The sequence below is a fragment of the Narcine bancroftii genome, chromosome 12 (assembly GCF_036971445.1).
Source record: "Narcine bancroftii isolate sNarBan1 chromosome 12, sNarBan1.hap1, whole genome shotgun sequence".
In the NCBI taxonomy this organism is placed as follows: domain Eukaryota; kingdom Metazoa; phylum Chordata; class Chondrichthyes; order Torpediniformes; family Narcinidae; genus Narcine; species Narcine bancroftii.
The window spans coordinates 88,247,137-88,263,512 of NC_091480.1; the positions used below are offsets into that span (position 1 = coordinate 88,247,137).

A 16,376-nucleotide genomic window follows, 5' to 3' on the forward strand; every position below is an offset into this window, starting at 1 on the left:
CTTCAGACTTTGGCACATGAAGGCCCAGCTACCAATAATGAAGCAATTAAAGTTAAGAAGGCAAGAATTTGAGACATATTATTTAGGAGGATGGAGGTAATGAGGGGAAAGATCATGGAGTTGTGAACTGATTGCCTTTCTTCTTAAAGTTTTAACCTGAAAATTAACCAACATCTCAATTTAGGACCACTGTGTTTTGGTGAATCTCTATTAGTTGTAACATATATATGTGCCTCTGACCCTGTGGATCCACTCTCCATCAGAAAGTCAGAGAGGGAACTTTTACTTCCAGTGGGTAGGAATACTACTGAATCAAAATTTGTTTTTACCAGATGACTTTACAGCATGGAGCACGCAGATAATCTTATACTGATGTTGAGTTAGGGCATGTTTAATTTAAATGTTTACATTTTTAAATTATAGGGCACTGCAAAAGGCCCTTCCAGCCCATGAGTCCATGCCGCCCAATTACACCAATTGACCTATTACTCCAATATGTTTTGAGCATTGGGAGGAAATCGGAGCATGTGGAGGAAACCCACACAGACACGAGGAGATCGTAGAAACTCCTGACGGATAGCACTGGATTTATACCCAGGTCTAAGGTGGGGAAGGCTACCAGCCTATCGATTTCCACAGAAGTTCTATTGAGAGTGTCCTGGCCAGCTGCATCACTGTGTGATATAACAGCGTTGCATTCACCACTAAGCTCTCCATGCCACCTTCCATTAAAATAAAACAGGGCTGTGGTATCATGTTCCTGCTGAGAATGGGGAGGATTGGAGAGAACGGTAATGTCTGCGATGGGACTCAGACCAGGAGAAAACAGGTGCACAGATAATCTTCATATTGGCTGAGCATGGCTGACAAAGATTTGTCCACTGCTGCTGTTCTCTGCAAACAAAAGAAAATGAATGAGAATAGAAGAGCAAATAAATAATCCCTGAACATCATCACCATTGCTCAGTCTGAGTTTGGCCAGGGTCACAGATGCAGATCCCGAGATCCTTTACAAAAACAAGTATAAATTAGCAGAAGTGAGGTGACAGTGTCTGGATTGAATTTTATTTTCATCATTCAATCCAAGGACCCTTTCAATGTGCACCTTCCTTTTATTGACAACTGTTTAAATACATTCACAAAATTCCGAGCTTAAAAACAATAAATCTTGATCCAAATCTTGAAAGCACCATCAGTAATTTCACTAGTGCTTCAATTATGAAATGAGAATTGCAGGAAATATGGGAGGGAATGTGAATGAATGTAAATATCCCACCAATGAAAACTATTGCAAGGATCAAAATCTTAAAATCCTACTGATAAATACATTCTGGAAGGACTTACCTTGTCTGTAATCTTGAAGAATTCAAGTGGAAATGTGAGCAAATGTGTAATTCAATGTGTGGAACCTACCCCCACCTTTGGTGATCTGTCTATTTGTATGCCATTTCTAACAATTTTAATTAGAAACTATATCCTACTTCTTTATCCCAAAGAATTGATGAATTAAAATTGAAGGTGACCTTGCTATTTGTAAAGAGTAGATGGCACAAAGTTCCTCAGACAACTTAAGAAGTGACCTATCTGTTGTCAGGAAGGCACAACAGCAACTGCACTTCCTGAGAAGACTAAGGTGGGGAAGGCCACCAGCCTATCGATTTCCACAGAAGTTCTATTGAGAGTGCCCTGGCCAGCTGCATCACTGTGTGGTACATTTGTTGCAGAGAAATGGATTGGTTTTGTCCTGCTTTTACCTCATCAAGCAATTTTTTTGATCTAGACTGCTGTATGGCAACACTGCCGCTGGTGCAGACCCACGGAGAGCGAGCAGAGGAAATAAACATGGGGTCCTCTGTAGGTTTCAACCACCCAGTCTGACTGCCATCAAATCTGTACAGGCTTTAAATGGCCTGTTATAGGAACCAATGGTGGTTTATTTTAAAATCCTGCGACTGCTGGTTCTGGGCCTAAGTTGGCCGTGGCCTTGAGGGGTTACAGACTCTGGAGAAGCAGAGGACTTGTGTATGGCACCAGAAGACAGAGAGACTAGCCCCCCAACCCCACCACCGTTTGTGAAATAGAAGCAGAGGAAACTATCCACAGGTCGGTGACCGCAGCAGTGGACCCAGTGAGGAACTCCGCGGCTCAAGAACACATAGCCGCCAGGCTGCTGGCAACTCGAGGTGAGGAACCCAAGGAGGCTGTGGGCTTCTGGCGAATGGCTGGAGACTCTCATCTATCAGAACTGGAATGCAAGAGGGTGCCGAGGGTGCTGGAGGCTTCCTGATTGTGTCGGTGGTTCAGATCTGGAGCTTGGGTTGCCGATGGTTTGGACAGTACAGCTGCAGAGGCTTTGTGAGAGCACTTGGCGGACTCTTCTTTTGCTTCTCTTTTTCTGACGGTAAGAGGGGCCCAGCAATTTCTGCTGACAGCGAATCAGTATGCCTCATGGCAGACTTGAACAAATTTTGTAAAAATATTACACCTCTTTTATTAGATGACAATAAAGGAATATTGAACCTTGAAACTTGCCTGCTTCTTTTTCCTGACCAGAGCCTCAATATCCCTCTCCTGCCAGAGTTCCTCTGCTTACCAGCCTTGTTTCTTCAGCTTAACATTCAGTGCCTGAACTTTTGTTATCTCAATCTCACCTTTTAAAGCATCCCACTTTCCATCCATCCTGTAACCTGTAAACATCCTCACCCAATCAAATTCGGCAACTTCCTGCCTAATTGCTCCAAAATTGGCTCTAGTCCCCATTTATGGCCTTAATGTGAATGTCACATTTTTTCTCCCTCACCATTTCAAGGCTAACAGAATTATGGACACTGGTCCCCATCTGCTCTCCCAATGTTACTTCAGTCACTTGCTCTATCTTGTTCCTGAAGGAGAGGGTTATTGCTCCATCCTCTCTAGTGAGGCCCTCAATATATTGATTTGGAAAACTCAAATTTGACATAAAAATCAAATTCCATCCTGCCCGACTCCTTTGTAGAATGGGTCAATATTAGGGAAATTTACAATCTCCCAGTGACCACTACCCTATTATTCTTGGAGCAATTGGCCGACACATCTGACAGGCTGACAGTCTTGGAATTAACAAGTTGTTTTTCAGGAGTAATGCGAAATAACCTGCAAGGAACACTACGGTGCAAAAATGTCAAATACTAGAGGGCACACTACCAAGGATGATAAAGGCAGCAGGTCCACATAATTGCCACCAACTACAAATTTTTTTCCAGGTCACCCATCACCCTGACTTGGAAATATCATCAATGGTTGGAAACCAAAATAACCTGCAGACATTGCAAATCCGAAACAAAAGCCAAAAGAAAATGCTGAAAATACCAAATGTCTGGCAGTATCCATGGGAATGCTAACTTAAAATTTCTTTATTGCTCTTTCTAAAAATGTTCCATTTTTTGCTACCAATTAATGGGTTTAAGTCCTGCAACCTATTCCTCACTGCACCTGATGAACCCCTGTGGTTCAAAGGGGAAATCACCGCCAATTTCTCAAGCTAACAAGTGCTGACCTTGCCAATGAAGGCCAAATCTCAGAAAATTAAAAATAAATTATATAAGCTGGACCAACCACTTCTTTTCAGTCCATTTTATAACAAGTAGCTGTGGCACTAAAATCTATGGATGCAAGCTCCCCCCCCACCAAAACTGCCTCAGAATTAGAAGTCATTGAGCATCCCAATAAATGCACTCTAGAATTGCAGTAAAGCCCATCAGAAGAGCAGCACAGTTGGCATAGAGGTTAGTCAATACTATAACAGCACCAACGACCCAGGTTAAATCCAGCCCTGTCTGTTAGGAGTTTGTACGTTCTCCATGTGTCTGCAAGGGTTTCCTCCGGATGCTCCAGTTTCCTTCCATGTTATAAATTCATGTGGGATTAGAGGGTCAATTGGTCACTTGGGTGGCGGGGGCTCGTGGGGCCTGTTATCATGCAGTATCTCTAAAAAATACACACTGACCACCTACCTGTCAGTTAATGAACACCTTGTGGCAACACACAAGTGCATCGGGATGAACCGGCCCCGCTCATTACGCAGGGCACTTGCCACAGAGATGGTGGCGCACATACATAATTTCCAGTCCAGGCTGGAAGTTGGTGTATGCGCTTGCGCCAGCGTGACGCAAGCGGTGGGACGTACGCGCGGTACAACTCTCAGCCTGAAGAGCAGATGCGAGAGTTTTAAATAAACATTCTACTGTGATACCTGAGCTAGCAGCCTGTGTCTCCAATCTGTACAGCCGCTCTCTCACAACTCGCTACAACCTGTTGCATGTTTCCCTTCCCATGTCGTTGGGTATCCAAAAGGAAATAAATTGTCCCTTAGGCTGGGACAGGTCAAAGAAATCTGAGGTGAGGGAAAATCAGTAGGCAAGGGAGTAATTCTTGGTTAGGGTTTGGATTGGATGGACGAAAATTAAAGCCTTGATTTTAGACAGTGTCCTGGTGAGTTGAAAAAAAAAGTGGGAATAGTGGGGAGCGAAAAATGAAGAATTGAGAGCAGCCAGCCATTGTTGGACAGCATGGTTAAAGCTCATCGACAAGCTGGGCTGATCATAGTTGGACTGGAGGGTGAGAAGCTAGTTTTAAAACATAACACATTACAGCACAGCACAGTACAGATTCCTCAGTCCCTGATGATGTGCCTACCTATGTAAACCTACTCCACACCAATCTAATTTTCTCTAACCCTCTATTTTATAGAATTTGATATCTTGACTATCAGATCAATCCTATTTCTATTACCCCAAAATGTGCAACTCCTCATTCTTATACTCTTGCTCCTTTACTACCACATTTACTTCTGAACCCATCCGCTCAGCATCCAGCCCATCAAGTCCCTTGAGAATCATATATACTTCAATGTGATCACCTCTCATTTTTCTGAACCTCAACAAGTATTGCACCAAAATAAAAACAGAAAAGACTAGGAAATCTCAGCAAGTCACAAGACAACTGTGCAAAGAGAAATACTCATTATTTCAGGTCCAGAACCCTTCATCAGAAATGAGAAAGGGTGAAACATCTGATTTGCTGAGGCAGTATAGCGTTTAGCGCAATGCCTTTTCAGTGCCAGCGATCGGGACCAGGGTTCGTATCCCACACTTTCTGTAAGGGGTTCTCTCCAATCTGCATGGGTTTTCTCTGGGGGCTCTGGTTTCCTCCCACCATTCAAAACATACCAGCGGTTGTAAGTTAATTGGTTGTAAATTAGTTGGCACAGATTCATGGGTCAAAATGGCCCGTTACCGTTCTGTATGTCTAAATTAATTTTTTAAATTTCCTGGATTTCCTGCTTTTATTGCAGATTTCCACCATCTATGGTTCTTTTAAATTGAGGGCTTTTCTGTTCAACCTACTTTGGTGGAGAATGGGAACCAGAATGAGAGGCCACTGATTAGGGCAGGAGATACACAAGTAGATACACAAGTATCGGAAGATTGTTAGGAAGGATAGACAGCCAATAGGGCAAAATTGCAAGCGTAAGATTAAGGATTCAACAGCACATTTGGAAGTAAATCAAATAGGATGATGTATTTTGGTAGAAGGATTAAAAGGACAGATTATTATTTGGATGGGAGAAAATTCAAATTTCAGAGGTGCAAAGGAACTTGGGAGTCCTCGTGCAGGATACCCTAAATGTTAACGTCCATGTTAAGTCAATGGTGAAGAAGTTGAATGAACCATTAGCATTCATATCTAGCAGAATAGGATACAAAAGCAGGGATGTGATGTTGAGGCTTTATAAAGCACTGGTGAGGCCTCACTTGGTGTATGCAATACTGTTTGGGTCTCTTTATTTAAGAAAGGATGTGCCATCATTGAAGATGAGGTGTTGTTCCTCCAATTTGCAGGTCTCACACCATGGACAAACATGTCAGCAAGGGAATATGTTAAAACATCTCCTCTTCCCCACCCCACCTCCATCTCTTCTCCTATGCCTTCCCTCAACTCTGTCTTTCTCCCTTCTCCCTGTCTCCATTTGCACAGACATAATCAATTCTCACCTCTCAAGTCTGTTCTGCTCTTCCATGATGAAGATTCACAAGAACAATTCCTGGAATTAAAGGATTAGTGCATGAGGAATGCCTGACAGCTCTTGGACTGTATTCCTTGTAGAAGCCTGCACAGAGTTGATGTGGCAAAATGTTTCCTATGGTATGGGAGTCGAGGACAAGAGGACACAATTTCAGGATTGAAGGGCGCAAGATGCAGAGGAATTTCTTTAGCAGAGAGTGGTGAACCTCTGGAATTTGCTACTAAAGGCAGCTGTGGAGGCCAAGTTGTATATATTTAAAACAGATGGGGTGTGAGGGCGATCTGGCTGCGACATCTGTCACCCTATGATCACGAGGGATGATTCGGCTGATCTGGTTGGCTAGGCAGGTGTCACCCTTCCCTCACAGCTCCATGTGCATCCCTCCCAAAACTCAGTGCCCCCTAGAAGACGGCTGCTCTGATAGTCTAGGGTATATGACGTAGCTATTCCCCTGCTAGTCTAAACCTCAAAGACAGATATTGATAGGTATCTGAATAGTGAGGATATTAAATGTTATGGGGAGAATGCAGGTGAGTGGAGCTGAGTGGGAGAATGGATTTGCTTCATCATGGAAGAGCAGAACAGACTTGAGAGGTGAGAATTGATTATGTCTGTGCAAATGGAGACAGGGAGAAGGGAGAAAGACGGAGCTGAGGGAAGGCATAGGAGTAGAGATGGGGGTGGGGTGGGGAAGAGGAGATGTTTTAACGAAAGCCAGAGAAGTCAATACTAATGCCATCAGGATGGAGGGTGCCTAGTCAGAAGATGAGGTGTTGTTCCTCCAATTTACAGGTGGTCTCACACCATGGACAAACATGTCAGCAAGGGAATATGTTAAAACATCTCCTCTTCCCCACCCCCCCCATCTCTTCTCCTATGCCTTCCCTCAGCTCTGCTTTCTCCCTTCTCCCTGTCTCCATTTGCACAGACATAATCAATTCTCACCTCTCAAGTCTGTTCTGCTCTTCCATGATGAAGCACTGGGAGATCTGCACTATTGTGGCGGACAGAGACATGGTCCTCAACAAAATGATCTCCCAGACTGTGCCCAATCTCTCCGATGTAGATTAAATTAAATTTGCTGTTTATAAAGTCATAAAATCAATAGGATATTATGGTTGGAGTACCAGGGGCACTCCCAGATTGGAAATAAGCAAAGTTTAATTTGAGTATAAATAACAAGGAAATCATCAAACTGATTTTGTTTTTATTATTCAACAAAAAAAGCTTTGAGAAGATATAAATCTCAAAATCTCATTAGAAAAGTTTTTAAAGAGACTAAAGGGAATGATGAAGCTACCAGGCAGGAAATTGGAAGCTTAAATTGGAAACTGATGTTCTCAGGGAAAAGAAAAGAAGAAATGTGGCAAATGTTCAGGGGATATTTGTGTGGAGTTCTGCATAGGTACATTCTAATGAGACAGGGAAGGTATGGTAGGATACAGGAACTGTGGGGTACAAAGGCTGTAAAAAATCTCACCAAGAAGAAAAGAAAGGGTTATGAATGTTCAGAGAGCCAGGTAATATCAATGATCTAGAAGGTTATAAGGCTATCAGGAAGGATCTTAAAACGAAATTAGGGGAGCCAGAAGTGGTCATGAGAAGGCCTTGGTGGGCAGGATTAAGGAGACCCCCAAGGTATTCTACAAGTATGTGAAGAGCAAGAGGATAGAACCTAAAAGAACAGGACCTATCAAGTGTGACAGTGGGAAAGTATGTATTGAAATGGAGGAAATAGCAGAAATACAATGAATACATCAGTATTCACTACGGAAAAGGATCTTGGAGATTGTAGTGATGACATACCAGATTGAAAAGCTTGAGCATGTAGCTATTAAGAGGGAGGATGTGGTGGAGCTTTTGGAAAGCATCAAGTTGGATAAGTCACAGGGATTGGATGAGATGTACCCCAGGCTACTGTGGGAGGCAATGATCTTCGAATCATCAATGAGAATGGGGGAGGTTTTGGAAGATTGGAGGGTTGCAGATGTTGTTCCTTTATTCAAGAAAGGGAGTAGAAATAGCCCAGGAAATTATGGACCAGTGAGTCTTACTTCAGTGGTTGGTAAGATGATGGACAAGATCCTGAGAGGCAGGATTTATGAAGGTTTGGAGGGATATAATATGATTAGGAATAGTGAGCATGACTTTGCCAAGGGCAGGTTGTGCTTTACAAACCTGATTGAATTTTTTGAGGATGTGACTAAACACATTAATGAAGGAAGAGTAGTAGATGCTGTGTATATGGATTTCAGCAAGGCATTTGATGAGGTTCCCCATGCAAGGCTTATTGAGAAAGTAAGGGGGCAGGGGATCCAAGGGGACATTGCTTTGTGGATCCAGAAGGCAAAGAGCGGTCATATTCTGCATGGATGTCGGTGACCAGTGATGTGCCTCAGGGATCTGTTCTGGGACCCTTACTCTTTGCAATTTTTATAAATAACGTGGATGAGAAAGTGAAGGGATTGGTTAGTAAGTTTGATGATGACACAAAAGTTGGGGGTGTTGTGGATAGTGTGGAGGAGGTTACAGTGGGACATTGATAGGATGCAAAATTGGTCTGAGAAGTGGCAGATGGAGTTCAACCCAGATAAGTGTGAAGTAGTTCATCTTGGTAGGTCAAATATGATGACAGAACATAGTATTAATGGTGAATCTTGGCAGTGTGGAGATTCAGAGGGATCTTGGTGTCCGAGTGCATAGGAGGTTCAAGGCAGCTGAGCAGGTTGACTCTGTGGTTAAGAAGGCATACGGTGTATTGGCCTTCATTAATCATGGAATTGAATTTAGGAGGCAGGAGGTCATGTTACAGCTATATAGGACCCTGGTCAGGTCCCACTGTGCTCAGTTCTGGTCACCGCAAGGATGTGGAAGTCATAGAAAGGGTGCAGAGGAGATTTACAAGGATGTTGCCTGATTTAGTGTGCATGCCTTATGAACTTGGCCTTTTCTCCTTGGAGTGATGGAGGATGAGAGGTGACCTGATAGAGGAGAATAAGAATAAATAAGGTCTGCAGAAGGATCTTCAAATTTTCTGAAGGAATGATTTATATTGCATGCATTATATCTGGCTTTCCTTCCAAAAAGCCTGGACGGCAGGCCAACCTGACTGCAAACAATTCATCACCAGACAAACATTGGAGGGTGCTGCAAAAAAATCAAACCCCATAGTAAAAATTCATAGTGGAATTATTCTGTTCAAAGCCCATGAATTTTATTGCAAAGCATGGGGCAATAATGTGTTCCATGCAATCGACAAAAGATTGGGGATTTATCATGGGAACTTTGAAGTTTGCTTCTGGATCCTCCATGCATCTGACTTGTGGCTTGATGTGTGTAATGGCATCCTGTGGCAAGCAATTGTGCATCAAAACATCACAAAATTCCCTCACGCATGTAATCCTCCACCAGTACATATCTTGATTTTAAATCAATCAAACTTTAAAAAAATATCTGTTCTTATCTATTGTATGCACGGCCTATGTATTTTAGATATCGAGATCTAAATTTAAATTTGACATTTCCACTTTTTTTTCAGACCAGCTCAGATACTGCTTGGCCGAAGACATCTTCATGCCTCTCCTTATATCAGGCGTTCCCTTACGGTCTGTGGGGTCCCACGATCAAGAATAATTCATAGCAAATGCAATGCTTGCTTCAGTGAGGCTTAAAGGGGATAAACTGAGTTGGTCAAAGCCAATACACTCTTGCATGTGGAACAGGGAGCAGTCAGGTGCCTGTTGCTGAAAACATTTATCTCCCACAACTCTTCTTCAGGTCCCTTCCTCTGTCTCCTATCATTACGTCCGAACTTTGACCTTATCATGACCTTGACTTACCCCTCCCTACCTGCCCCACACCACACCCCACAATGCTATGTTGCTCTCCCCCTTCTTCTGGTGTCCTGACCATTCCTCAAAGTTCCAATTCACTCATTAGATGAAGCCCAACTCCACTGTAAACCTTAGCTTCTCTCCTCCACTCCCTCCAGCTATGAAGCAAACATAGAAAAAGCTCTTGGGGATGTGAAATGTGGAAGGTTCCTTCTAGAGCATGCAGTTCCTAGGGCCTGAATATTGGAACATTGCATTGGCGGGTGCTTGCAAAGAAAAGCACGCCTTGCTCAAACTGGCAATCAGGTTGGAACATATGCCTGGTTCCAGGTTTTTGGAAATAAAGCCAGATCTCAGTATATGCAATATAAATTATTCCTTCAATAAATGTGAAGCTCTGCATCTAATGAATTGAAAAAAATAGTCTTCAGCCCTAATTTAGACAACCGCAAGCATCACATCCCTGAAAAGCCTGAGAATAGGAGAGGCTTGAAGATGTCTTGTCCCAAGTACTATCTGAGCTTGTCTGAAATAAATTGGAAACATTTTAAATTTAAATATACAGCATGGTAACAGACCCATCCGCTCATGAGCCCGTGCCGCCCAATTACATCCAATTAGCCTACAACCCCCTTATGCTTTTTGAAGGGTGGTACAAAAGTGGAGCAGCCAAAGGAAACCCATACAGACCCAGGGAGAATGTACAAACTCTTTTCAGGCAGTGCTAGATTCGAACCCGGATCGCTGGTGCTGTAACAGCATTGCACTAACCGCTAGGCTAACAGTGCTGCCTGTGTGAGCATTTGGAAACATTCCTTGAATATGTACCTGTATAAACTTAAAATATGGGCATAATGTTTGCCTATTTAAATGATGAGTAATGGAATAAGTTGTCACATGATTATGGGTCCTGTCCATTGGCACCTCCCTACCAGTCAGCGATGCAACCAGAGAATGCTTTCCACAGTACACCAGCAGAAATATTTGTGTCTTTTTAGGTCTCAACAAATAGTTAGGTCCTGTCAGGAATGAGTTAGTTAGACAAGGTATAGTCTGCTGAAGATCCAGCTGCGCTGGGTGGGTCACGTCTCCAGAATGGAGGACCAACGCCTTCCCAAGATCGTGTTATATGGCGAGCTCTCCACTGGCCACCGTGACAGAGGTGCACCAAAGAAAAGGTACAAGGACTGCCTAAAGAAATCTCTTGGTGCCTGCCACATTGACCACCGCCAGTGGGCTGATATCGCATCAAACCGTGCATCTTGGTGCCTCACGGTTTGGCGGGCAGCAACCTCCTTTGAAGAAGAGCGCAGAGCCCACCTCACTGACAAAAGGCAAAGGAGGAAAAACCCAACACCCAACCCCAACCAACCAATTTTCCCCTGCAGCCGCTGCAACCGAGTCTGCCTGTCCCGCATCGGACTTGTCAGCCACAAACGAGCCTGCAGCTGACGTGGACTTTTACCCCCTCCATAAATCTTCGTCCGCGAAGCCAAGCCAAAGAAGAAGAAGTCTTTAATAAGAAAACCAGAAAACACTGGAGGCAATCAATATGTCAAGCAGGACCTATGGAAAGGCAAACATTGAAGATGTCAAGTCTAAGACCTCTCACTTTCCATTATGCTTCCTGACCTAGTGAGTCCTTCAAGACTTTTTTTTTCAGTTTTCCAGCATCTTTTATTTCCATTTATTATCTCCCTTTCCCTTCTGTTGATAACCCTTTTCCTTTTGTTGATAACTAGAAATTAAATGTTGCTTTAAATGTTAGAAGTGACCTGCCAACTCACAAACTAAATGCAGGTTTTATTTGCATTATCTGTGTTTTAAATTACCCATCTATTTAAAGCCTCATCTACACGCACTGTAATACCTTGGAGAATGGCATCAGTGGGAGAATGGTCAAACAAACAATTATCAACTTGAGTTCCAAAGCAGCTGATACCCTGCCAAGAGCATTTTGGAAAAACTGTCTAATTCTTTTGCTCAATTCTCCTAACAAGATCATCCCAAGTTTATACCATCCACTGGAACAAAGGAAGCTTTACCCACTGTAAACATACCCACAGACAGGGGAATCATGTCTGTAACAGGCTATAATATCCAGGGAGTGCAATGATTGAGGTGAAACAAAGAGAACTATTTCCTAAACTGTTTTTAAAATTGCATTGTTTAGGTCTAAGAGACTTAATATTCTGTGGCTTATCCAGACTGAGAATGTGGAAGAAAATGTACCCAGTAATGGAGGAGTTATGAATGATGACATTCTGCATGCAGTTTTTCCCAAGGGAATAGCAACAGATCAGCAAAGTTCAAAGAAAGGAGAGCAAGTATTGAAGCAAATTCTTAAGAAGCACAATATTTGTGTTAAAGTTGTTGCACAATGAGTAGCAGGTTCTTTATAATTTTTCACGTACTTCTCAATGGCTGTTTTGTTGAATTATGTATTTGAAAAACATTCATTTCTATAATAACTGCTAGATTCGAACCTGGGTCACTGGCACGGTAACAGCATTGTGCTAACCGGTCCAGAGCCTGTGTTAGTTTAAATACATCAGAATATTGCTTTACAAATGAGAACAGGCTTTGAAGGCTGGGACAAATTTGTTTGCAGAGAATTGCTGAGAAATGGATCTACAGATTGGGTTAGCTTTAACAATTTGGTTTACAACTGACTTTTACAATTCTGCATGTGTCATCACTTTCTGACAGTGAAATGGACCAGCTGGTCTTTTATCGTACGTCAGGCAATAAGCCTCCAAGGACTCCAATAAGCCTACAGTGAGTAAACTAGGATTTCCTTTGGTGGCTGACAGCTGCATAATTAGTTGCATTAGCCATGGCTCAGATGAGAACTCAGTACCTCTGACCTGGAAGATCATGGCCTCAAGGCTTGCTCTGAGATCGAACCACTAAAATGCAAGCAAATACTCCAGAGCATTTATTCAGGGAGTACTACACTGTTAGAGGTGCCAAACTTAACATGAGATATTAAACTATGACCCCGTCTACCTGCATAAGTAATCCTATGGGGTGATGTTGATAAAGAAAAGGACTAATATAAATTCATCAGTCTATATTAGTTCAGCAGCTCATCTCATTTAATATGCCTTAGACTTTGTTGGGATGCCATGTGCAAGTGAGATGCCATGTCTCCAACTTAGTTATTGTATAATAATTCATACTATTTGATGAAATTTCAAAGTTAATGATTATAAACAGAAACTTCAACACTTTGGCAAAAACCTTCCTTTCCTGCTGTTATCAGACTCGTAAATGGACCTCTCATTGATAAAAGAGGAGACATTTGCACCATTTTAAATGTACTTTTTTTCTAAACCCGAAACTTTGTCTTTGCAACACCGCACATGTTTGGTTCATTATTGGACTTAAGTACAGGTTGACTTGGCTGAATAGCACATCAAGCAAAGCTGTTTCGCTGTACCTCAGGCACATGCAATAAAGAATTCAGTTCAACTTAAAAAAAAGGATCTGTGACCTGAAACGGTAATTCTGTTTCTCTTTTGACAGATCCTGCTGGACTAACTGAGAGTTCAGTCTGTTATGATTTTATTTCAAAATTCAAAATTGCTTTGATTATAAAGTGTTTTGCAATGTTCTATCAGGAATGTGAGAAATGCTATTTAAAGTTTGGGGCAGGCAAAAGTTCAAAGGTTCAGTTTATTGCCATGTAATAATACATTAAAATAATAATATGCATAATATGCAAAACAACTCGGATTATCCGAAACCCTCATTTATCTGAAATTTCTTTGGACCTGGAAGTGATGTCTGTTCGCCTCTGAAAAAATTTGGATAATTGAGGATATCCGAAAAAGAATCGGGAATCTTCAGTGATCGGAAAATGTTTTGGAGCCGAACTGATCTCTCAGCATTAGGACTGGGCAGTACAATCCTGCGGAGGAGCGCTGCGTCTTCATCTCCCGTTCCCCTGAGTCCACAGCAGCAGCAGCGCTGTGTTACCGCAGCTCTGACAGCTCTGCCATTTCTTTTCGGATCTAGGTCCACATAACTGACAATGTGTTCACGCACGAGAAACTCCCACTGAGGCAAGATGCGCTGATCTATTGTATTCACCAAGCCAATTCCAATCTTCAACATCAATGAGAAATCTCCAAAGATACCACTGGGTCTGGACATCTGTAAGTGCCCTCAGTTTTTACCCTCTGGACTGGTTTAGGCCAGGAAATATCCATTCATATGTTCAAGTTGCAGAGCCAAAGTCTGTTCTTACAATGACATTGAAGAAAAATTAGAGTTGTGCTCATTCTCTGTGACAAGGAAGTCTTAATAACTTGGCAATAACAGTAACACTGTCATTGCCTTCCCAAGATCGTGTTCTATGGCGAACTCTCCACTGGCTACCGAGACAGAGGTGCACCAAAGAAGAGGTACAAGGACTGCTTAAAGAAATCTCTTGGTGCCTGCCCCATTGACCCCCGCCAGTGGGCTGATCTCGCCTCCAACCGCGCATCTTGGCACCTCACAGTTCGGCGGGCAGCAACCTCCTTTGAAGAAGACCGCAGAGCCCACCTCACTGACAAAAGGCAAAGGAGGAAAAACCCAACCCACCAATTTTCCCTTGCAACCGCTGCAACCGTGCCTGCCTGTCCCGCATCGGACTCGTCAGTCACCAACGAGCCTGCAGCAGACGTGGACCTACCCCTCCATACATCTTCGTCCGCGAAGCCAAGCCAAAGAAAAAAAAGAAGAGAAAGTCTAAAGCCATAGAATTTCCAAAGAATTCAACAAAGAAATTGAACTACCCAGAATTTAAATACAGGTGGAAAATGATTTCAGTTCCATATTTTAAATTATATTTTAGATTTTATTCTGGCCATGCATTAACATAACAATCTTCAATTAATCAATATTGCAATAATTGTGTTGTTTCCTTTATATTTTAGTGTTAATGAAAAAAATTAGAAGTTAACAATCCAGCTTTATGATGCATTCCACTGATAAAGCTTCATCATCAGGTTTTGCCCATAAAAGGAGATTTTAAAATTCACTGAATGAAATTTCTAAGCAGACACAAAATGTTGACTCGAGCTCATTGTCCAACTGATTATTACCATTATGACTGTAAATCTATCAAAATAGCATTGATTCCAGTTGTTTTGTATTTTACTGATTATATTTTCTGCTCAGTGCTGTTGAACTGAGAGTTGATGGCCAAGCTATTTATACAAAAGTATTGAAAGAGGTTACATTAGCAAGCCAGTAAAGCCCCTGTTATCAAAAATTCAAGCAACCAGCAGCCTCAATTAACTGGCAAAAAAATGCAGAAAATAAATAGGTAGAAAGTATGGAATTTTAAAATCTGTGGGCCTCGTCATTAGTTCACCAATCGCGATTACGTAGATTATTGGGTCAGCACAATATTGTGGGCTGAAGGGCCTGTACTGTGCTGTAGATTTCTATGTTTTACTTTAAATATTTCACCAGAAACGTGGAAATGCAGAAAATAGGAAAACTTTCCTGTTTTATTTTGAGCAATTTTATCCCCTCAGATGATCTTGCATTCTTCCCAATATAAGAGCAAGAGATAAATTAGTTGCAGTTGTACGGAGAGACACAGATTTTAGATCCACAGATTGTGTGGAAATAGGTGAGTATTAGGTGGATTGTGTGGGATGTTGGGACCACCCTTGTCCCAAAGTGATGGTTGCCAGAATTAGATTAAGATCGCTCAGGCAAAGAATTAGAAGTTGCGATATCTTTGAACAGGCTTGGAGAAGGTTCAGCAGAACGTTGCCTGGATCGGGGACTTTAATTGTGGGAAGAAATTGGCTAGGCTGGGTTTGCTTTCCCAAGAGCAAAGGAGTGTGAAAGGTTACCTGGTAGGAGTATGTAATTTAGAAGTACAGATAGCTAGACATGACAGGGGTGTAAAAAACAAGAGGGTTTAGGTTTGTTAGAGGGAAGAGTTCTGAAGGGAAAGGGTGTTATTTTATTTTTAAATTTAGACATACAGCACAGCAACAGGCCAATTCAGCCTGATGAGTCCATGTCACCCAATTTACACCCCATTAACCTGTACCCCGGTACATTTTTGAAGGATGGGAGGTAACCGGAGCCCCCAGAGAAAACTCATACAGACACGGGGAGAACGTACAAACTCCTTACAGACAGTGCAGGATTTGAACCCAGATCTCTGGTGCTGTAAAGGTGTTGCAGTAATCCTGGAATGTGTTGCCACAGGAGATGGTGGAGTCAGGTACAATCTCTATATTCAAGAGGCATTTGGACAGGGAAAGACAGAGAAGGATGCAGACGTAATGTGGGCAAAAGAATTATGTACATGGAGAAAACAAATGGCATGGATATAGTGGGCTGAAATGCCCATCTCTGGACCACATGACTTCATGGCTGACTGATTAGAGACGAGGGCTTAAGGTGGGGCTGGTGGGTGTAAGGAGAGGGGAGATCAGCCAGAAAGTTGACAAGGAGGTCCGTGA

At 42.4% G+C, this 16,376-nt stretch overlaps 1 long non-coding RNA gene across 1 annotated transcript in view; it reads right to left on the reverse strand.

The window, feature by feature from the left end:
• Nucleotides 1–370: 370 nt before the first annotated feature.
• LOC138747250 (uncharacterized) overlaps nucleotides 371–16,376 on the reverse strand; it is a 63,848-nt gene continuing 47,842 nt past the window's right edge. Inside the window, exon 3 of the long non-coding RNA XR_011347392.1 lies at nucleotides 371–894. This is a non-coding gene — a long non-coding RNA (uncharacterized lncRNA). The remainder of the gene's footprint in view (nucleotides 895–16,376) is intronic.